This window comes from Camelina sativa, chromosome 5 (assembly GCF_000633955.1).
Source record: "Camelina sativa cultivar DH55 chromosome 5, Cs, whole genome shotgun sequence".
In the NCBI taxonomy this organism is placed as follows: Eukaryota; Viridiplantae; Streptophyta; class Magnoliopsida; order Brassicales; family Brassicaceae; genus Camelina; species Camelina sativa.
Window position 1 is genome coordinate 32,712,419 of NC_025689.1, and position 24,495 is coordinate 32,736,913.

At 38.3% G+C, this 24,495-nt stretch overlaps 1 long non-coding RNA gene and 1 pseudogene across 1 annotated transcript; both read left to right on the forward strand.

The window, feature by feature from the left end:
• Positions 7–1,800, forward strand: LOC109133143. Its single transcript, XR_002038287.1, has 8 exons — positions 7–200; positions 320–434; positions 521–856; positions 1,040–1,182; positions 1,259–1,346; positions 1,426–1,510; positions 1,602–1,688; positions 1,788–1,800. It is a non-coding gene; the product is annotated as an uncharacterized LOC109133143 (long non-coding RNA).
• LOC104788265 lies at positions 1,871–24,495 on the forward strand (annotated as a pseudogene).

Genomic DNA, 24,495 nt, shown 5'->3' on the forward strand with positions numbered 1-24,495 from the left:
ACGTAGCGGTAGATCCCTAGATTAGAAGTCTCTGCATTTTTTGAGATACTTTGCCTTACCTCAGATACATGTCCTCATCTCCAAATGAGTGAGCTACAGAACCTGTTAGATGCGGAGTTTCTATTGGCCCAGATCAGATGTGTTCTGTCAAGTTTTAAGATTGGATAGTTGTTCTTGCCAGTCTATTACAACTTTCCGAGGTAAAAATCTTTTAGGTTTCCACCGTTATCACTTACTTTAATGCGTCACATTGACATATTTTTTTTAAAAGATATAAAAGACTTATGTAAGATTGTTCTCTGTGTTTGGTGTCCTGCAGATCTATCAGACATTAGCATAACAGGAGTTTTCCTGCAATGGTTCAGCTTCTCTCCAGCACGCTTTATTTCAAGCGTTTTTCCCTACTTAATGTTCTAGGAGGGATTGACGAGGAAGTTAAAATGCCCTTCTTTGTTTTCTTCGTTATGATGTGAATATAGAAGAGGTACACTGTGTGATCTTTATTCTTGATTATCTTCAGGAAAAGGGTGTGTCTTTACATACGACGCTGTTGGATCATATGAGCGAGTTGGATACGGTGCACAAGGTTCTGGTTCCACACTTATCATGCCTTTCCTTGACAACCAGCTCAAATCGCAAGTCCCCTTCTGCGCTACCTAAACAGGCTTGTTGATATTCTTCATTTTTCTTTTTCTTATAAATCCGACCATGTACTCACACGTCTGTTTTTGGTAGGTGCATGTATTCTTGGCCATGGAAGATACACAAGGATCTAAGTGAAGAGTCGAGATGTTTGTTCTGTTGGCTGGTGGGGACTCGAGGAGGCTGCTTGCAGAGCCAAACTCAAAAGGCCAAGGTTCGGTCACATCTCTTCATCTTCCTCAGAAATCAGAAAGCCACAATTCTTTCATTCTTGCTCAGATTCTTTCTTGTGACCCCTGAGGCCGATGATCCATGTTGTTATTGATGTAATCCAGTCTCTGCAGCAACACCTTTATCCTTAAGATTGATTGGATAAATCCAGTCTCTGTGATTTCAGGTTTTTAACTGCTGACAAAGATAGACGGTGATTCAAGAGGTGGTGCTGCTTTGAGTCTCAAGGAAGTTTTTGTTAGTCTCAAGGAAGTTACTTTGTTAATGTGAAATGTTTCGAATTGTACATTAAGTATATAAATGGCTGAGGTATATCTCTCTCATTCTGAATCTGTATATTGTTCATACATTTGATCTGATGGGGTCTTCACTATTATTATTGCAGGACAGAGAGCTATTCGAACCAGTAGCTACAAAACAAAGCAAGCCGCAGGAAATATCAAGTTACTCTTACCGAAGCAAGCACATGCATTGTAAGTCGAATTTGTCTTTTAAAAGTTGTTGTTTTTTGCTTCTTGTTTACAATTTAGATGTTTTATGGTGTTTCTCTAGTAGGTGTGGAGAATTAGGGTTCCTGGAGCTTCGTACTCAAAGCCATGTGTCCTTATTTATCTATGGGCCAATTTACTCGGTCAGGGTTTGTTCTCAGACCTCTGTTTTATTGGCAAACCCTCTTCTCTCTCTCTCAGATGGACTAACTCCTTTAAAGCATTTCTAATGTTAATCAGATTGATAGAATTGCTCGTGTTGCCTTCGATGCTGCTCGGAAACGGCGTGACAAGCTGTGTTCTGCTGCAAAAGCTAATATATTGGAAGTATGGTTGATAATTACGTTTTCTTTTACTTGTTATCCTCTCTCTTGTTTCATTTGGAACACATATAACACTGATGCCAATGCAATTTTTTCTCTGCAGGCCTCAATTTTATGGAAGAGACGAGTAAGAGAGCCTCTGAATATCCTGATGTTGAGCTGTCAGATATGTATGTTGACAATGCTGCCATGACCCGCCAACAGGTAAATTCTTTTGCCAAACTAGTCATCCTTGATAGTTGTTTTGAAAATTATGTAAATGATTATTATGGGTTGATTGTTTCAATTTTCATATATATGCAGTTTGAGACCATTTTTGTTCACAGGCTTTTATGTTGGTTGATGGAGCTTCTTCCAATACCGGAGAATCTATCGTACTCGGCAGGGTTTGTTCTCAGACCTCTCTTTTATGGCCAAATGATTTTGTCTTATTCATCACTTCACCACCGTCTTTGTTGTTTCTTGTTCGATTGCTCTAACTTCCTTTTTTACGGCATCTTTTGGCCAAAGCGTGGGGATCACAGGTTATGCAACTTTTGCTTTTTAATGGTTGATACTTTGACGTTTGATTGTGCTTAGTCCTGGTTATGCAACTGAATTCCATCTCTTTTGTTATACACTGAAGCCATTACTCGGTAAGGGTTTGTTCTCTGTTTTGTTATTATTGGCAAATCCTCTTCTCCTCTTCTCCATTGACTAAAAACATATCACCTGACGATTTTGTTTGTTCTCGGTCTCTCTCTCAGGTTCCGAGCCAGCCAACACTGCAGTCAAGTAATGTCCAAGGAGATGGGCTTGTTAGCCTTCTTCAATCGGGCTCTTACTTAGGCTCTTCTCTAATCCAGAGGTTTGCTTTTTTTATACATCTTCGCATATAATTTGGTCTCTTTCCTCTTCACTTCACCATGTCGTTATTGCTTGTTAGATTTGTCATTCGTCATCTCTTGGTGGTGGTCCACTTTTGTTGCCGGGTTTGGGAGGTGAGTGCTTCTCTACTGCTGTTTCCAGTCTATCAAATTAAGAGAAGGTTAGTTTGCTCTTCTTAGTATCTTTTTTTAACTTTATAATACGAACTTCCAACATTATTGTATTGTATTATTGGATCTGATGAGTTTTTTTTTTCTCAATGCAGAGGAGTCCTTGAAGTAGATGTTATGATACTTGACATACCTCAACAAGTTCGTCTGTGAGTAAAATTCCCTCTTTAGATTTTTTTTTCATTCTCATTATAGAATTCTCTTGTCTTCTAACTCGCAATTTCAGAACCGTTTGAAGAAACTGAAATCGGAGCATGGAAAGGTTCAAGTGGAGAACCTTTCAATATGGTATGTATTCTAATGATTTTTTTTTTTCCTACACTCTTAAACTTTGTCCTCTTTGTTTAACTGTTATTTGTATTCAGTATCTTCTTAATGAATCTATACCTCTCTTTTATGCAGATCGTGGAGGAACCGAGGGAGGGGGACTGATATATATATATATGATGAAGTTCGTACCTTTATGTGTGTGTTTTGATTGTATATCCACAGGCTGGCATCATTGTTCGTGCTTGTGCTGGTTGGAATTCTAGGTTTGCCTTGAACGTTTTCCCAAAGGTACACTCTGATATGGTAAATCTTTCTTCTGGTCTGTCATCTTTTTAGGTTTCTTGTATGCTACATTTTTTTTTATTATCTTCTTTACTACAACCATATGAGTTAACCTTTGTTCTGTTATGTCTCAGTTTATCTTGGACTTGAAGGGATGCCTTTTATCTGTCGTCCTCGGTTCCTGTTACCTCTTTGATGGTCTCCTCTTTCCCTTCTACATGAAATTTTCTATAAATGAAATTTGTCAATTATTTGATGGTTGAGATTGTTCTTAAATGCTTACTTACAATTATTGTCGCTTATCATAGCAATTTTGCAGATTGTACTTGATGAGCTACCTAGTAGGATTGATGGGTGGAGGATTGGCTGGAATCCAAGACTCTTGATGGACAAGGAAGATACGCAACAGAAGGAGCCAAGTGCAGAGCCGTTGTTTGTTCACTTGACTAGTGTAAGACGACTGCTTGCAGATCAAACTCAAAGGCCAAAGTTTGTTTTTTTCTGAGCCGAGCCAAGTGCAGAGCCGAGTTTTTTCTTCAGTGTTTCCTTTTTCTACCCATGAGCTATTTAGCGTTTGTTGTTGGTTAGGTAATCTTGACTGAACTGTAGCTTATCATAGCTATTTTGCAGATTGTACTTGATGAGCTATCTAGTAGGATTGATGGGTGGAGGATTGGGTGAAATCCAAGGCTCTTGATGGACATGGAAGATAAACAACAGAAGGAGGCAAGTTGTTTGTTCTATTGACTGGTGGAAGACTGCTTGCAGATCAAACTCAAAGGCCAAGGTTTCCATTAACTGTCTCTTCATCTTTCTCTTGAATTAGCTTTTCGTTCTTTCTTTTGCTTATTATGATTCTTCTTGTTCTGTGATTTCAGGTTTTAAACAGCTGATTCAAAAGGAGTTAATGAGTATGAGGAATCAGAACTAGAAGGTTTGTTCATTTTTCATTCCGGGTCTTAATTAATCTTTCTCATTTTGAGTTAGCTTTTAGTTGTTTCTTTTGCTTATTATGATTTAAAAGGAGTTAATGAGTCTGGGGAATCAGAATAAGCTCCGTTCCTCTTCAAGTATCTTGTTCGTTTTCTTAATTTGGTTTTTAAAGTATACACAGACCTTTGTTAGTTTTCAATGCTGCCGCTGATCTCTTGCCCACTGATCTCTTGCCCAAGAAGACGATTCACACCTACCATTGTTTGATAGTTGCTACATTAAAAACTAACAAAGGTTTGTTTCTGAATCTTCATCTGCTTTTCTTTTCTTATGGTATGGATCCGACAATCAGTGTACTATGTTTTGACATTTTTCTTTCTGGTAGGTGCATGTTGGCCATGTAAGATACACAAGGAGCCGATGATCCATCCATGTAGACATCAATCGAAGTAAGTAAGCCCTACTACTCACTCTCTTGCCTTTTCTTCATCTCAGATTAATGGATATTTTTTAATTAATTTCGAAATTCTAAACCTGATTTTACTTTACACAGTTTGTTAGGATTCTCTTGGCGGTTCTGCTAACAGGTGAGTCTCCCAGTTGTTAGAAGGTTTGTTCAGTCTGTTAGTGACCAAGCCGTTGGAGTGGGAGTCATTTGGGGAGTCATTTACCTTAATACTTTGACGTTTGTTGAGTCTGTTAAGTGACCAAGCCGTTGGAGTGGGAGTCATTTGTGGAGTCANCGTTCAGTCTGTTAAGTGACCAAGCCGTTGGAGTGGGAGTCATTTGTGGAGTCAGAACAGATCAGCAGTTAATCCTTCCCTATATTTTTTTATTAGGATAATGATTTAAGTCGTCAAGTGAAGAGCCCAGATGTTTGTTCCGTTGATTGGAGGAGGCTGCTTGCTGAGCAAACTCGAAGGCCAAGGTTCGAATTTTTTTCTCTGTTTTATTTCTGCTCCAGAGCTCAAATTAGGATTCTCTTGTTTTAATCAAAGCTATAAGATTTGGTAATTGGCTCGGAAACATTATTCTTGACTAAAGTGTAGCTTATCATGACTATGTTGCAGATTGTACATGCTGAGCTATTGAAATTGATGGATGGAGGAGAAGAAACAGCATGTATACATGCTTTTTCAAAATACAATGTCGATGCAGTTATCATGGATACTAAGATGAGCTTCTGTACTTTCTGCAGCTCTGGTGACAAAGCTAGATGGTGATTCAAGAGGTGGTCCTGCTTTGAGTCTCAATGAGGTTTGTGTTATTCTTCTTTGATAAATTATTTCTGAGAAAAGTTACTTAGTTAATGTGTTAGACTATTTTTCGAATTGTACATTAAGTATATAAATGGTGCAGGTTATTGCCAAACTGGAAGGGGTTGCTGTCATTCAGTACTATTGCAGGTAATTTTTGCTTTCGCGTGTAAAATTTGTATCTTTGTACTCTTGTCGTGTCAATTTTGTTGTTTCTGTTCTTAAGAAAGTTTATTTTGTCAATTACCAGGCGACAGTTGATGAGTCCCTCTATAATCTTGCTGGAGAGCTAGTATGTATTTGATGTTCTTGTTGTTTGTTTTAAACATGGAATTCAAAACGTGAATCCAGAGTAATGATGTTTGCTTTTCGGGTTTCTTATCTTTGGTTTGCTAGATGATGATTCAAGAGGTGGTGCTGCTCTGAGTCCAAGGAGGTTTGTGTTATTCTTCTTTGACAATTTTTTCTGAGAAAGTTACTTAGTTATTGTGTTAGACTATGTTTCGAATTATACATTAAGTATATAAATGGTGCAGGTTATTCCCAAACTGGAAGGGGTTGCTGTCATTTAGTACTGTGCATTACGGCTATTGCAGGTTATTTTAGCTGTCGCGTGTAAAATTTGCATCTTTATACTCTTGTCGTGTCAATTTGCAGGCGACAGTTGATGAGTCCCTCTATGATCTTGCTGGAGAGCTAGTATGTATTTGATATTCTTGTTGTTTGTTTTAAGTGGGGAATTCAGTACGTGAATCCAGAGTAATGATGTTTGCTTTTCGGGTTTCTTATCTTTGGTTCCAGCAACAAGAAGTCATCACTCGATAAGAGGTGGAGACTGCAACATTGATTCTGGTTTTCTTATTTGATAGAGTCACACAATTGCCTTATTTGATTAACACGACTCTGATGCAGGTCCTCCTTCAAAGAGCAAAGTCCTCATGTTGCTTAGTTCTGTAAAGAGCATACCTGAAAGGCATGCCAGTTACTTGATGTTTGGTGAAAAACTTGTCAAAGCTTGTTGCATTCATCAAAAGCACCCAGTTTGATATTGTGGTACGTAGACAATCTCTACCTTTCAACTTTTATGCTTGGACCAGTTAATTTACCTTTCAACTTTTATGCTTGGACCAGTTAATTTACTCACTAACAATACCAAAAACGCAGGATTTTCTTCAACGAGAAAGAATCAACACCGTTGTGGTCTCTTTGATGTTCAAAACTCTTTTTACCTTCTTATTCTAATTCTGCTGTTTGAAACAATGTGAAAACCAAACACGTAGACGGTAGATCCCTAGACTAGAAGTCTCTGCATTTTTTGAGATACTTTGCCTTACCTCAGATACATGTCCTCATCTCCAAATGAGTGAGCTACAGAACCTGTTAGATGCGGAGTTTCTATTGGCCCAGATCAGATGTATTCTGTCAAGTTTTAAGATTGGATAGTTGTTCTTGCCAGTCTATTACAACTTTCCGAGGTAAAAATCTTTTAGGTTTCCACCGTTATCACTTACTTTAAAGCGTCTATTACAACTTTCCGAGGTAAAAATCTTTTAGGTTTCCACCGTTATCTCTTACTTTAAAGCGTCACATTGACATATTTTTTTTAAGAGATATAAAAGACTTATGTAAGATTGTTCTCTGTGTTCGGTGTCCTGCAGATCTATCAGACATTAGCATAACAGGAGTTTTCCTGCAATGGTTCAGCTTCTCTCCAGCACGCTTTATTTCAAGCGTTTTTCCCCTACTTAATTTTCTAGGAGGGATTGACGAGGAAGCGTTTTTCCCCTACTTAATGTTCTAGGAGGGATTGACGAGGAAGGTAAAATGCCCTTCTTTGTTTTCTTCGTTATGATGTGAATATAGAAGAGGTACACTGTGTGATCTTTATTTTTGATTATATTCAGGAAAAGGGGTGTGTCTTTACATACGACTCTGTTAGATCATATGAGGGAGTTGGATACGGTGCACAAGGTTCTGGTTCCACACTTATCATGCCTTTCCTTAACAACCAGCTCAACTCGCAAGTCCCCTTCTGCTACCTAAACAGGTTTGTTGATATTCTTCATTTTACGTCTCTTTTTGGTAGGTGCATGTATTGTTGGCCATGGAAGATACACAAGGATCCAAGTGAAGAGTTGGATGTTTCTTCTGTTGGCTGGTTGGGGCTACATCTCTTAATCTTCCTCAGAAATCAGAAAGGACAAGGTTTGGTCACATCTCTTAATCTTCCTCAGAAATCAGAAAGCCACAATTCTCTCGTTCTTGCTCAGTTTCTTTCTTGTGACCCCTGAGGATGATCCATGTTGTTATTGATGTAATCCAGTCTCTGCAGCAACACCTTTATCCTTAAGATTTATCGGATAAATATGCCTTGAAGCCAAATATGCCTTGAAGCCATTCAAAGCTGCCGCTGATCTCTTGCCCAAGAAAGACGATTCACCTACCATTATTTGATAGTTGCTACATTGAAAACTAACAAGGTTTGTTTTCTGAATCTTCATCTGCTTTTCTCTTCTTATGGTATGGATCCGACAATCAGTGTCTCTTTCTCTTTATCATGTCTCTTTCTGGTAGGTGCATGTTGGCCATTTGAATCCATCCATGTAGACATCAATCGAAGTAAGTATGCCCTACTACTCTCTTGCCTTTGCTTCATCTCAGATTAATGGATATTTTTTAATTAATTTCGAAATTCGAACATCTGAGTTTACTTTACACAGTTGTTAGGATTCTCGTGGGCGGTTCTGCTAACAGATGAGTCTCCCAGTTGTTAGAAGGTTTGTTCAGTCTGTTAGTGACCAAGCCGTTGGAGTGGGAGTCATTTACTTTAATACTTTGACGTTTGATTGTGCTTAATCCTAGTTATGCAACTGAATTCCATCTTCTTTTTTTTCTTCTTGATGAATTCAGATATGGTGCAAGTGAGGATGGGAGGACCTTGTTATTTCTCTTTAACTACTCGCTTCTTATTTACTTATTTGACTGATTCTAGATGGTTTTTTTTTTATAAAAAAATCCATGGGTTGATTGATGATTGTCTCACTAATTGTAGGGAAAGGAGTGTCACAAACATAGCTGCTAGCTAGCTCTACCAATCCATAAATGTAGACCATGAGCAACGTCCAAGAAGAAGAAGAACCCCTCCAGGTCTTGTTTCAATCATCCTTCACTATTGTTTAAGGTCAACTCTACTATTTTTAACCATTCTTATATGATTCTTATATGTTATTGCAGGATAAAGAGCGGTGTTAGAACCAGTTGCTACAACACATAAAGCAAGCCTTAGGGAATAACAACTTTCTCCTACCTACCAAAGCACGCACAGAGGTAGACACAATAACTGGTGGTGACTTGTAAGTTTATTGGTTTACTAGGAAGCAGCTAGATTCACAGTTAATGATGATCTTGTTCACACAATGTTGGTGAGTTCTCCTCTTTATATTGGTTTTCTATTTTCTTTACTCTTTTCTAGGGTTATTCATCTGTAGCTAACATATAATCTGCCCTGTTATTACAGCCACTTCCTCTGGAGCTTGGACCAGGAATTTTGGGAAATATCTTCTATGGAGTTCAGGTTAAGTGGATTTAAATTCTTGTCAGAAATGAAGTTCTATGATTTGTTTTACCATTACAAAACGGCAGACTCTGGCTTCTCACGATTCTTTTGTTTCATATCTCACAGGAGGCCTTTTGAAGAACTATTGCCAGAATATCCGGTCCGGTGATGTGTACAACCCTCGGGGGTGTTTCTGTCCCAGTTCTTGACAATGATTGTCCTTGGGGACTAGTTCCCAGCCCAATCAATTTTGGTAATGTGTTTTGTTTGACTGCATATGTCTCTCTATTAAAGTGTTCATTTGGTCTTAATTTTGATGGTCAACTGAATTCAATTCAGTAACTTATTAAAATTGGGTTGGTTGATAATATGTATGTCAGAGCTGGCCCTGTACGCACGCTTGGGACAGTTGCATCAAAGCTTGCTGCCGATACTCCTCTACTTGCTGGGCAGGTAATTACTACATTTAAAAAAGAAAAAAATAGTGATAGTCAATTGAAGATGTGTGTTGTTGATTGATTTCTTTTTCTGTTTTCAGTGTGTCCTTGATCCCTTTTCCCTGGTGATTCTGGCCGTGGGAAAACTGTTATCAGTCGGGCACTTTCCAAGGTAGGTTGTGGCACTTTGGTTTTGTTCCACTTAATTACTGGATATGTTGAATTTCCAAAGCTAATTTGTTCTTATATACACAGTACTCCAACTCCGATGTTGTTGTGGAGAGAGAGGAAATGACATGGCTGAGGTATATCTCTCTCGTTCTGAATCTGCATATTGTTCATACATTTGATCTGATGGGGTCTTCACTATTATCTAAGTCCAACTACTTTTTTTATCTGTTCTTATTATTGCAGGATAGAGTTCTATTAGAACGAGTAGCTACAACACAAAGCAAGACGCAGGAAATATCAAGTTACTCTGACCGAAGCAAGCACAAAGGTCAATAACAAGTCAAAGAGGTATCTTTTTGTCGTGTTCTTATAAACCTATGAGGGTACAATTGTTTCCTCCGATTTGATTTAAAATATGTATGTTGTTGTATATGTTTGTTGTCCTTATCTCACTTCTCCTTACTTTTCTTCAGTTTATTGACACCTATGTTGCTTTGTTTTCTAGGCTGAAATGCCTGTCGACAGTGGATATCCTGCCTATCTAGCAGCATGTTTATCATCTTTCTATGAACGGGCTGGTAAGGTAAAATGTCTTGGTGAACCAGACCGTGATGGAAGTGTTGCAATTGTTGGTGCAGTTTCACCTCCTGGAGGAGACTTTTCAGATCCTGTGACTTCTGCAACCCTTAGTATTAAGCAGGTAATTATGTCGTTCATGGCTGCCTCCTTATCTTTCATTGTAGATGTACATATTTATATATCTCGATTGAGGTATACCAGATGGTGTTTGGTTTAAGAACTGCCGCAGACTCGTTTTAGCACTGTTTATGTGTTTTCTTTTTCTTCTGCAGGTCTTCTGGGATTTGGACAAAATAAATCTTGCCCAGAGAAAACATTTTCTCTCTGTTAATTGATTGATTTTCTACTCAAAGTATTCAACAGTATGCTTACATATTCTCAGTTCAAACCTGTCTTGGTTTACTATCTGAAAGTATATAAAAAAGTTGTTTTTTTTTTTTTTTCTTCAGGCATTGAAATCTTTCTATGAGAAGTTCGATCCAAATTTCATCAACATCATCAGGACAAAGGCCAGAGAGGTTTTGCAGAGGAAAGACGATCTTGATGAAATAGTCCAGGTACGTGTCACTTCCTTGCATAAGTATCAATGTCCTAACTAATGACCTTTTGTCTCAGCGATATACATGTTAAGATTTTGAAAGATAGTATTGGGACCTAAACTTGACTTGAGTTATAGAAACAAATGAGTCTTAGCTCATAATTCTTTCTGAAAGGAATTTATTTAACCCACACATTGTGTTTTGCGTGCAGCTTGTAGAAAAAGATGCGCTAGCAGAAGGTGACAGAATCACCTTGGAAACAGCTAAGATACCGAGGAAAGACTACCTTGCTCAAAACGCGTTTACACAGTAAGATTTGTCGTTTTGGTTTAGTTCTCTCTCTTTCTCTCACAACGGGTTATTTGCTCTTAAACCTTTTGGATCTGTGGCAGATATGACAAATTCAGCCCTTTCTACAAGTTCGTGTGGATGATGCGTAACACCATTATCCATTTCTACAGCCTCCCAACCTGGTAAATAAGATGAGAGATGATTCATAAATGATCTACTATGCTAAGTATGGATTTATGTCAATTGGTTTGTCTATAACTCCATTAAATGTTGTCATACACAGGCGGTTGAGAGAGCAGCTGGAATCTTCGGTCAAAAGATTACTTACAACTCTCATCAAGCACCGCTTGGGAGATCTTTTCTACCGTTTACTGTAAGCAAACTACTTGTTTTCCCTCAATTTATCTTTGGATTTGTTACATAGCGCTCTAATAAATGTTGTCATACACTATAGTTGTTGCCATACACCGTCGTTATTTCCATTAAATGTTGTCATACACCATCGTTGTTTCTTGTTTGCGATAGATAGAGATCATGGATTCGTCTAACTTCCTTTATCTGGATTCGTCTAATCTCATAAACGTGATTGGTGGAGAAACAGAGGGAGCCAAGTGCAGAGCCGAGTTGTTTGTTCAGTTGACTTGTGGAAGACGACTGCTTGCAGATCAAACTCAAAGGCCAAGGTTTGTGTCTTTCTGAGCTGAGCCAAGTGTAGAGCCGAGTTGTTCTCTTCTCTGTTTCCTTTTTTTACCCATGAGCTATTTAGCCTTTGTTGTTGGCTCGGTAATCTTGACTGAACTGTGGCTTATTATAGCTGTTTTGCAGATTGTACTTGATGAGCTACCTAGTAGGATTGATTGGGTGAAATCCAAGGCTCTTGATGGACATGGAAGATACACAACAGAAGGAGCCAAGTGCAGAGCCGAATTGTTTGTTCAATTGACTGGTGGAAGACTGCTTGCAGATCAAACTCACAGGCCAAGGTTTCATTATCTGCCTCTTCATCTTTCTCTTGAATTAGCTTTTCGTTCTTTCTTTTGCTTATTATGATTCTTCTTGTTCTGTGATTTCAGGTTTTAAACAGCTGACTCAAAAGGAGTTAATGAGTATGAGGAATTAGAATTAGAAGGTTTGTTCATTTTTCATTCGGGTCTGAATTTGTTAGGACGTTAACAGTCTCTTAATCTTTCTCATTTTGAGTTAGCTTTTAGTTGTTTCTTTTGCTTATTATGATTTCTTCTTGTTCTGTGATTTCAGGTTTTCAACCGCTGGTTGAAAATGAGTTGATGAGTATGATGAATCAGAATTAGAAGGTTGGTTTACTTGTTACTACTAAACCTTGTTTTGCTTAGCACTATGGTGTGTCTTCTTTATAGTTTCAAGATTTCTCCTTTATCTTGTGTAACTTGTGGATAATTTTGAAGCTTGTGTCCTTTTGTAAGTTTTACTTGTTATCAACAAAGAAGAAGCCAATACACTTTACAGTAAGTTTTACTTGTTATTACTAAACCTTGTTTTACAGGGATTTGATCTGTTTCTGTTCATTCTTAGTTAGGCTTTATTGGTTTTATTTTGCTGCATGCTTGGCTTGGTCACCGTTTAATCCCGCTAAGGACATTAATTGTCTCTTAAACTTTCTTTTGAGTTAGCTTTTTGTTGGTTCTTTTGCTTATTATTATTTCTTATTGTTCTGTGATTTCAGGTTTTTAACTGCTGACAAAGCTAGACGGTATTTCAAGAGGTGGTGCTGCTTTGAGTCTCAAGGAAGTTTGTGTTAGTCTCAAGGAAGTTACTTTGTTAATGTGAAATGTTTCGAATTGTACATTAAGTATATAAATGGCTGAGGTATATCTCTCTCATTCTGAATCTGCATATTGTTCATACATTTGATCTGATGGGGTCTTCACTATTATTTAAGTTCAACTACTTTTTTTTTAACTGTTCTTATTATTGCAGGTTAGAGAGCTATTCGAACCAGTAGCTACAACACAAAGCAAGCCGCAGGAAATATCAAGTTACTCTTACCGAAGCAAGCACATGCATTGTAAGTCGAATTTGTCTTTTAAAAGCTGTTGTCTTTTTGCTTCTTGTTTACAATTTAGATGTTTTATGGTGTTTCTCTAGTAGGTATGGAGAATTAGGGTTCCTGGAGGTTCGTACTCAAAGCCATGGGTCCATATTTATCTATGGTCCAATTTACTCGGTCAGGGTTTGTTCTCAGACCTCTGTTTTATTGGCAAACCTTTTACTTGTTTTCCTCTCTCTTGTTTCATTTGGAACACATATAACACTGATGCCAATGCAATTTGTTCTCTTCAGGCCTCAATTTTATGGAAGAAACGAGTAAGAGAGCCTCTGAATATCCTGATGTTTCTCTAGTAGGTATGGAGAATTAGGGCCAAATCCTCTTCTCTTCACCATGACTATATCACCTAATGATTTTGTTCTCTCTCTCTCTCAGGTTCCGAGCCCAACACTGCAGTCTAATGTCCAAGGAGATGGCCTTGCTAGCCTTCTTCAATCGGGCTCTTACTTAAGCTCCTCACTAAACCAGAGGTTCGTTTTTTTACATCTTCGCATATAATATTGGTCTCATTCATCACTTCACCACCATCGTTGTTGTTTCTTGTTCGATTGCTCTAACTTCCTTTTTTATCTGGTGGTGTTTCAGGTTTTGGGTTTTACGGCATCTTTTGGCCAAAGCGTGGGGATCACAGGTCATGCAACTTTTGCTTTTTAATGGTTGTTACTTTGACGTTTGATTGTCCTTGATCCTGGTTATGCAACTGAATTCCATCTTTTTTTCTTCTTGATTAATTCAAATATGGTGCAAGTGAGGATGGGAGGACCTTGTTGTTTCCATGGCGTATTTCTCTTCGACTACTCTCTTCTTATTTACTTATTTGACTGATCCTAGATGGTTTTTTTTAATAAAAAATTCCATGTGTTAATTGATGATATTCTCACTAATTGCAGGGAAAGGAGTGTCACAAACATAGCTGCTAGCTAGCTCTACCAATCCATAAATGAGACCAGGAGCAACGTCCAAGAAGAAGAAGAACCCTTCCTTCCAGGTTTTGTTTCAATCGTCCTTCACTATAGTTTAAGGTCAACTCTACTATTTTTAACCATTCTTATATGCTATTGCAGGATAAAGAGACGTGTTAGAACCAGTTGCTACAACACATGAAGCAAGCCTCAGGGAATAACAACTTTCTCCTACCTACCAAAGCAAGCACAGAGGTAGACAACAAGGCCAGGTTCTATATCATTCTTTGTGAGATTGTATTGTTGTTAAGTGAGATCATGAGAGGCCATTCTAATTCGTTTTCTTCTTCTTCTTGTTCATTCAGCACTAATTTCCGGGATGCAGACGTCTTAGCAGATTAGATAGTTTGCTGAGAAATCCATCTGCACTCAAGCCAAACAAACCATTCACAGTTTTTCTCAAGCCAATGGCATTCATCAGAAAAATGGTAAAAGGTACCTCACATAGTGGTTCAACCATTCTGTTACCCAAATATGGTTCACGTTCTTCTTGTAATAGATTTTTTTTTGTGTGTGTGTGTTGATGGCCTTACTGCAGGGAAACGAGTGTTTCAAAAACATAGCCAGCTAGAACTATCAAAACTGATTCAGCAAAATCAAGACACGTGGGAGTTAAATTGTTACAACATCATTCTACTCCACTCCATATCTCACTGCGTGATTAAAACTCTTACCTCCTCATCACTATTTTATGACCAAAGATGGAAATATCCTCTTCTTGATCTGTAAGTTTTTCTCAAAATCCTCTGCTTTTCTTTATTTAGCTGTGTTTCAAGTTTAGTTAACTTCAAACTGATTCTAGTGGTTGATGGTTTTCTTTTTAATTTCATGTGTCACTTTGTCTTACTGACTGCAGCCAAGCGAGTGTTAAAAACATAGCTGCTAGCTCTACCAATGCATGAATGAGACCATGAGCAACGTCCAAGAAGAAGAAGAACATCTCAATGTTTTGTTTTAAATCATCCATCAGTGTTGACTAAGTTCAACTACTGTTTTTAACCATTTTTATTTTCATGTGTTGATTGTCTCACTGACTGCAGGAAGATCATCATTCGAGACTAGAGACCATGTGCAAACGTTCAAGAAGAAGAAGAAGAAGAAGTACCCCTCAAGGTTTTGTTTCAAATATACTATTGTTCAAGTTCAACTACTTTTAACCATCGCATGATAAAGTGCTGTGTTAGAACCAGTAGCTAAAACACAATGCAAGCCTCAGGATATAACAAGTTACTTCTACTGAAACAAGCACAGAGGTAAACAAACTTCTGCTTTTCTTAGCCTTAGGGTTGATGATGACCAAAACAATAACGACATCAATAGTATAAACCCACACTCATCTTTGTGATGCTGTTTACTCTTTCTCTTTTCAGCTGATATGGGACCGGGCTCTTGGACTGCCACTAGAGCGGCCAAAGAGTGTAAACATGTCCTCCAAAAGGTGAAATTTTGCAACTTCGTCGGGCGCTTAAGCTCTTCTACATCCCTCTGGGTGAGTCTGTCGCAGCTCTTGAAAAATATTGTCCTATGGAGTTCCAGCCCAACAAATTTGAGAGATAGAGACAGAGAGAGATCGTTCCAATGGCGACAAGAGAGCAACATGATGATGGTTCGAATCTACTACTCTACAGATAACAGATCTATGAATTGTGAGTCGAATTTGCCTTCTAAATTTGTTCTTGTTTCTTTATTTTTGATTGAGACTGAGATTTTGGGTTTAATATGTTTCTGTAGCTATGGAGAATTAGGGTTCCTGGAGCCTCGAACCTCAAAGCAATGGGTTACTTATTCCAGATAGAGTATCTATCTATGGTCCAATATTACTCGGTCAGGGTTTGTTCTCAGACCTCTCTATTATATTATCGGCAAATCCTCTCCATTGACTATCAATCACCTGATCATTTTGTTTGCTCTCTCTCTCTCTCTCTCTCATAGGTTCCGAGCCAGCCAAGGTTGGTTTGTTTGTTCTCTTGTCCTTTTTGTGTAATTTTACTTTACTTAGATTACTCTTCACTTCATCATCGCTAACTCTAACGGTCTAACCTCTGCTCTGCTGTTACGTTACCGTTGGTCGTGATGTGCATGATGAAGAAAGATGATCATTGTGGCGTGAAACGACAATGTTTTAAAAATTCTGGGAATTGGGCTTTTGGTGTTAGTTGGCGGCCCATATCTTCTTTAGGGTCCATTAATTGAGATGCTGTCGTTTTGGAGCATCGTCTCCTTCCTTCCCCTTTGTCTGAAATCAAAACGGAACAGAGGAGTCAGGACTGAGCTTTGGTATTGATTAGAGGTACCTCCTTATTCCTTCTTCTTCTAAATCTCTATGATTCTTTTTTTTGTTACTGAGTTGTGGCGTGTGATTTGAATTTTTTTGTCTTCTGGTTCTCAGAATTGTTGAAGCATTATAATGTCGATGAGAGAGCAAACAAGTCAGAGACAGGTATGTATCTTTTTTCTTATTTGTTCTTTTTATAAATCAATATGGTTTTGACTGAGTTAGTGTGTGTGAATTATAGTTTTTGTATCTTTGACATATATAGGTTTGTTTCTTTATGATTCTGTGAAACAGGTGGGCTTTGATTGATTTCTTTCTCTCTCTCTCTCTCGTTGATTCAGAACACAATCGCCAACTACAATTACAATTTGAAGGTTTTAATTATTTTGTGAATCAGATCAAGGAAGGTAGAGACCATGTACAACTAATTCCATGAATAACACCATTCCATGAGCCAACGTCCAAGAAGAAGAAGAAGAAGAAGAAGAAGAAGAAGTAGGACACCTCCAGGTTTTGTTTCATATCATCCTTCATTTATGTTTAAGTGCAACTGTACTTTGTTTTAACCATTCTAAATATTTTTCATCATACTTTGGTTAAGATTAATTCTTCTCATTGTGGGAGACACTCTGGTTCGGGAAAGACCACATAATATCTCCATGAAGCTGCAGGTTGAAAGGTACGACCTACTACTTTCCCCAACTTGCAGCATGTAGTACTAAAACACAAAGCTAATGTCTTGGAAGTATGGTTGATAATTACGTTTTCTTTTACTTGTTTTCCTCTCTCTTGTTTCATTTGGAACACATATAACACTGATGCCAATGCAATTTGTTCTCTGCAGGCCTCAATTTTATGGAAGAAACGAGTAAGAGAGCCTCTGAATATCCTGATGTTGAGCTGTCAGATATGTTGACAATGCTGCCATGACCCGCCAACAGGTAAATTCTTTTGCCAAACAAGTCATCCTTGATAGTTGTTTTGAAAATTGTGTAAATAATTACTATGGGTTGATTGTTTCAATTTTCATATATATGCAGTTTGAGACCATTTTTGTTCACAGGCTTTTATGTTGGTTGATGGAGCTTCTTCGAACACCAGAGAATCTATCGTACTCGGCAGGGTTTGTCCTCAGACCTCTCTTTTATGGCCAAATCCTCTTCTCTTCACCATGACTATATCACCTAATGATTTTGTTCTCTCTCTCTCAGGTTCCGAGCCCAACACTGCAGTCTAATGTCCAAGGAGATGGCCTTGCTAGCCTTCTTCAATCGGGCTCTTACTTAAGCTCCTCACTAAACCAGAGGTTCGTTTTTTTACATCTTCGCATATAATATTGGTCTCATTCATCACTTCACCACCATCGTTGTTGTTTCTTGTTCGATTGCTCTAACTTCCTTTTTTATCTGGTGGTGTTTCAGGATATCCGGTTCTTGATGTGGGGGTTGGGGTTTTACAGCATCTTTTGGCCAAAGCGTGGGGATCACAGGTTATGCAACTTTTGCTTTTTAATGGTTGATACTTTGACGTTTGATTGTGCTTAATCCTGCTTATGCAACTGAATTCCATCTCTTTTTTTTTTCTTTTTCTTCTTGATGAATTCAGAAATGGTGCAAGTGAGGATGGGAACCTTGTTGTTTCCATGCCGTATTTCTTTTAAACTACTCTCTTCTTATTTACTTATTTGACTGATTCTAGATGGTTTTTTTTTTATAAAAAATTCCATGGGTTGATTGATGATTGTCTAACTAATTGCAGGGAAAGGAGTGTCACAAACATAGCTGCTAGCTAGCCTAGCTCTACCAATCCATAAATGAGCAACCTCCAAGAAGAAGATGAACCCCTCCAGGTTTTGTTTCAATCATCCTTCACTATTGTTTAAGGTCAACTCTACTCTTTTTAACCATTCTTATATGTTATTGCAGGATAAAGAGCCGTGTTAGAACCAGTTGCTACAACACAATTAACAACTCTCTCCTACTTACCAAAGCAAGCACATAGGTAGACAACAAGGCCAGGTTCTATATCATTATTTCTGAGATTGTATTGTTGTTAAGTGAGATCATGAGAGGCCATTCTAATTCGTTTTCTTCTTCTTCTTCTTGTTCATTCAGCACTAAGGAGCAGATGATCCATCCATGTAGACATTGATCGAAGTAAGTAAGCCCTACTACTCACTCTCTTGCCATTTCTTCATCGCAGATTAATTTGAAATTCTAATATCTGAGTTTACTTTACACAGTTGTTAAGATTCTCGTGGGCGGTTCTGATGCCCTCTTTGTTGCAGCCTGCAGGTTGGTTTGTCGGGTTTATACATCAGGGACTAATGTAAAACCTGCAGATACTGTTTAAGAGCAACGTCTAAAAGAAGCGAAAAAGAGCAATGTGGATGTAAGTTAGAACGAATAAGGTCTGTTTCTCTGAATTCTTCCCTCTGAATAATGTACTCAGACGTCTCTTTTTTTCTTTTCCTTTTTTCTCACGTCTCTTTTTGGTAGGTGCATGTATTGTTTTCCGTGGAAGATACACAAGGATCCATGTGAAGAGAGTCGAGATGTTTGTTCAGTTCACTGGTGGGCTCGAGGAAGGACTGAAGGAGGCTGCTTGCAAAGCCAAACTCAAAGGCCAAGGTTTTTTTTTTCTTGTCCTTCTTAGAATTAATGTTTCTGGAAGTGCTGCTTGTGGTGTTATTTGTTTATCTCGTTTAAGTGGTGACAATGCAGGGTCTGACGTCGCAGCTGCAAGACTTCATTCCAAAACAACAGGTTAGCGTAGACCCTCTTCTACATTAAATTTTCTATAAATTGAATTTGTCAATTATTTGATGGTTGAGATTGTTCTTAAAGTGCCTACTTACAATGAGTATATTTTACTTTTCTAGTACAGTACTGAAGAGTGGCTTATCATGGCTACAAAGAATCTGAGCTACACTTTGCTAACTCAGGTCCTACGTTAATAATATTGTTGCCTGGGCTCCAAAGCGTTAGAATGACAACGGGCGCTAAATAAGGAGGAGGTATGCTTTTTCAAAATACGGTGGAGATTTTTTTATGGGATTGTTTCTTACTCTCTGTTGCATGCTTATTACTGGAGATGTATCCCGACCTGCTGCCATCGATTTCATACCAGAAGTATTCATTTGTATCATCTTATGTAACTTGCAAGACTCTTGTTAAGCTCTTGTCCTTCTTTTAACTTTTCCAGAGCAGACAAAGCTATGCTGTCTTCCTATGGCTTTCAGGCTGATGTTAAAGCATTGCAGAAGGTTCTCAAATCCATTACAGACACTTGGTGAGGTTTCCTTTGCTCTTTTGATCAAATATCTTTCATCCTTTGCTTATATCAGATATTTTTTAAAAAGATAGAAAAGACTTATGTAAGATTATTCTCTGTGTTTGGTGTCCTGCAGATCTATCAAACATCAGCATTTCAGGCAGATGAGTTTTCCTGCAATGGTTCAGCTTTCTCCAGCACGCTTTATTTCAAGCGTTTTTCCCCTACTTAATGTTCTAGGAGGGATTGACGAGGAAGGTAGATGCCCTTCTTTGTTTTCTTCGTTATGATGTGAACATAGAAGAGGTACATTGTGTGATCTTTATTCTTGATTATATTCAGGAAAAGGGTGTGTCTTTACATACGACGCTGTTGGATCATATGAGCGAGTTGGATACGGTGCACAAGGTTCTGGTTCCACACTTATCATGTCTTTCCTTGACAACCAGCTCAAGTCGCAAGTCCCCTTCTGCGCTACCTAAACAGGTTTGTTGATATTCTTCATTTTTCTTTTCTTATAAATCCGACAATGTACTCACACGTCTGTTTTAGGTAGGTGCATGTATTCTTGGCCATGGAAGATACACAAGGTTCCAAGTGAAGAGTCGAGATGTTTGTTCTGTTGGCTGGTGGGGACTCGAGGAGGCTGCTTGCAGAGCCAAACTCAAAAGGCCAAAGGTTCGGTCACATCTCTTAATCTTCGTCAGAAATCAGAAAGCCACAATTCTCTCATTCTTGCTCAGATTCTTTCTTGTGACCCCTGAGGCCGATGATCCATGTTGTTATTGATGTAATCCAGTCTCTGCAGCAACACCTTTATCCTTAAGATTGATCTGATAAATATGCCTTGAAGCCATTCAAAGCTGCCGCTGATCTCTTGCCCAAGAAAGACGATTCACCTACCATTATTTGATAGTTTCTACATTGAAAACTAACAAGGGTTTGTTTTCTGAATCTTCATCTGCTTTTCTTTTCTTATGGTATGGATCCGACAATCAGTGTACTGTGTTTTAGCATGTCTCTTTCTGGTAGGTGCATGTTGGTCATGTAAGATACACAAGGAGCCGATGATCCATCCATGTAGACATCAAGTAAGTAAGCCCTACTACTCACTCTCTTGCCTTTTCTTCATCTCAGATTAATGGATATTTTTTAATTAATTTCGAAATTCTAACATCTAAACTTTACACAGTTGTTAGGATTCTCTTGGCGGTTCTGCTAACAGATGAGTCTCCCAGTTGTTAGAAGGTTTGTTCAGTCTGTTAGTGACCAAGCCGTTGGAGTGGTAGTCATTTGGGGAGTCAGAACAGATCAGCAGTTGGTCAAGATATTTTTGTTTCTATTTCATCCTTCCCTATATTTTTTCACTAGCATAATGATATTTTGTATTTGTTTCACTCTATCGTTTTGGTTTCAGTAGTACTGAAGTGTGGCTTATCATGTTGGCCATAGAAGATACACAAGGAGTCGTCAAGTGAAGAGCCCAGATGTTTGTTCCGTTGACTGGTTGACTGGAGGAGGCTGCTTGCTGAGCAAACTCGAAGGCCAAGGTTCGATTTTTTTTCTCTGTTTTATTTCTGCTCCAGAACTCAAATTAGGATTCTCTTGTTTTAGTCAAAGCTATAAGCTTTGGTAATTGGCTCGGAAACATTATTCTTGACTAAAGTGTAGCTTATCATAACTATGTTGCAGATTGTACATGCTGAGCTATTGAAATTGGTGGATGGAGGAGAAGAAACAGCATGTATACATGCTTTTTCAAAATACAATGTCGATGCAGTTATCATGGATGCTAAGATGAGCTTCTGTACTTTCTGCAGCTCTGGTGACAAAGCTAGATGGTGATTCAAGAGGTGGTCCTGCTTTTAGTCTCAAGGAGGTTTGTGTTATTCTTCTTTGATAAATTATTTCTGAGAAAAGTTACTTAGTTAATGTGTTAGACTATTTTTCGAATTGTACATTAAGTGTATAAATGGTGCAGGTTATTGCCAAACTGGAAGGGGTTGCTGTCATTCATTACTATTGCAGGTAATTTTCGCTTTCGCGTGTAAAATTTGTATCTTTGTACTCTTGTCGTGTCAATTTTGTTGTTTCTGTTCTTAAGAAAGTTTATTTTGTCAATTACCAGGCGACAGTTGATGAGTCCCTCTATAATCTTGCTGGAGAGCTAGTATGTATTTGATGTTCTTGTTGTTTGTTTTAAACATGGAATTCAAAACGTGAATCCAGAGTAATGATGTTTGCTTTTCGGGTTTCTTATCTTTGGTTTGCTAGATGATGATTCAAGAGGTGGTGCTGCTCTGAGTCCAAGGAGGTTTGTGTTATTCTTCTTTGATCAATTTTTTCTGAGAAAGTTACTTAGTTAATGTGTTAGACTATGTTTCGAATTATACATTAAGTATATAAATGGTGCAGGTTATTCCCAAACTGGAAGGGGTTGCTGTCATCCAGTACTGTGCATTACGGCTATTGCAGGTTATTTTAGCTGTCGCGTGTAAAATTTGCATCTAATACTCTTGTCGTGTCAATTTGCAGGCGACAGTTGATGAGTCCCTCTATGATCTTGCTGGAGAGCTAGTATGTATTTGATATTCTTGTTGTTTGTTTTAAGTGGGGAATTCAGTACGTGAATCCAGAGTAATGATGTTTGCATTGAGCAGGCGCCAGAATGATGATATTTGCTTTTCGGGTTTCCTATTTTTGGTTCCAGCAACAAGGAATCATCACTCGATAAGAGGTGGAAACTGCAACATTGATTCTGGTTTTCTTATTTGATAGAGTCACACTCTGATCAGTTTTATTTGATTAACACGACTCTGATGCAGGTCCTCGTTCAAAGAGCAAAGTTCTCATGTTGCTTATTTCTGTAAAGAGCATACTTGAAAGGCATGTCAGTTACTTGATGTTTGGTGAAAAACTTTCAAAGCTTGTTGCATTCATCAAAAGCACCCAGTTTGATATGTGGTACGTAGACAATCTGTACCTTCCAACTTTTTATGGTTGGACCCAGTTAAGTTTACTCACTAACAATACCAAATTGCAGGATTTTCTTCAACGAGAAAGACATGGTTGTGCGCAGCTGCAGGTCTTGAACTGACTGGGCAAAAGGTAAGAATCAACTCCGTTGTGGTCTCTTTGATGTTCAAAACTCTTTTTACCTTCTTCTTCTAATTTTGCTGGTTGAAACAATGTGAAAACCAAACACGTAGACGGTAGATCCCTAGACTAGAAGTCTCTGCATTTTTTTGAGAAACTTTACCTTACCTCAGAAACATGTCCTCATCTCCAAATGAGTGAGCTACAGAACCTGTTAGATGCAGAGTTTCTATTGGCCCAGATCAGATGTGTTCTGACAAGTTCAAAGATTGGATAGTAAAAAGATTGGCCCAAAGATCAGATCAGATGTGTTCTGTCAAGTTCAAAGATTGGCCCAAATCTTTTAGGTTTCCACCGTTATCACTTAGTTTAAAGCATCACATTGACATAGTCAGATTGGTTCTTTATAATATATTTTCTGGTATGATCTACGGTTGTGGAAAGCATATATCATGACATTACAGGTAACTCTTGTTTCCATAACAATCACTCCCCATCTCGCCACTTCGTAAAATCTTCTCGATGAAGAAGGGCATTGCAATCATGTGAAAGGTGCGAGTACAAACACAGCTATCACTTGCAGATCCCACAGTGCCTCCATAACACGAAGACGTCACACAACTTAGAGAAACGAACCTTATTAAAGATTAAATACATATGCATGAACCTTTAGCTTTCAGACCTTTACAGCACTAGCTATGTTTTTTTGCCCAGGCCACCAAGAACACTTTAGCTTCCACAAAAGATTTTGCAGGTATAAAATTCTCCAAATGTTTCAACTCTTTGTCATCAGTTCCTCTATAATTCTAAATGTGCAACATCTTCACTTGGGTTTGAGGTACAGAGACAACGCCTGCGTAACCTTGTAGATTGTAAAGTATCAAGAAGATGTATGTATGTAAAAGTATCAACGACCAAGTTGTTTTGATTTTTGGGTTGGTTCATATGGTTTTATATAGAATATACCTGGATGATGAGAGTTTGAAGCTTTGGAGTCTGCTGAAGCAGACACATCAGTAGTTTCCATCATAAGAGGTGGATACTGCAACATTGATTCTGGTTTTCTTATTTGATAGAGTCATACAATTGCCTTCTGATCCATTTTATTTGTTTAACACGACTCTGATCAGGATGCAGGTCCTTGTCACTCCCCATCTCGCCACTTGGTAAAATCTTCTCGATGAAGAAGGGCATTGCAATCATTTGAAACGTCAAAGTACAAACTCAGCTATCACTTGAGATCCCACAGTGCCTCTCGATAACACGAAGACGTAGAGAAACGAACCTTATTAAAGATTAAATACACATGCATGAACCTAGCTTTGAGAACAGCACTAGCTATGTTTTTGGCCCTGTGGCCTGAAGCCACCCACCAAGAACACTTTTAGCTTCCACAATGCATTTTGCAGCCTTCAAGTTTTATAGCATCCATTACTCCTTCCTTGAGCACTCTTAAACGCAGTATCAACCGCATGAACTGTAACACCCCAATTTCATAATTGGGCCAGTTTGTTTTCTCGAGCAGTACGAGCTATGGGCCGTGGTCTTCCAGGAATGAGGTTTGTGAGCCAGAAAAAGTGATAATGGCCAAACCTATAAGGAAAGTAAAACTTACTAAGTAATGTAAAGAAACGAAAATGTTTGAATGTGGTAGTTGCCACAGAAGTGAATAAACTAAGATGAAAGTTGCTTGTTTGTTTGATTGATAAACATTCTGAATCTATGCTATGTAATACTTGTTGATTATATTTGGAACGGTATTACTGTA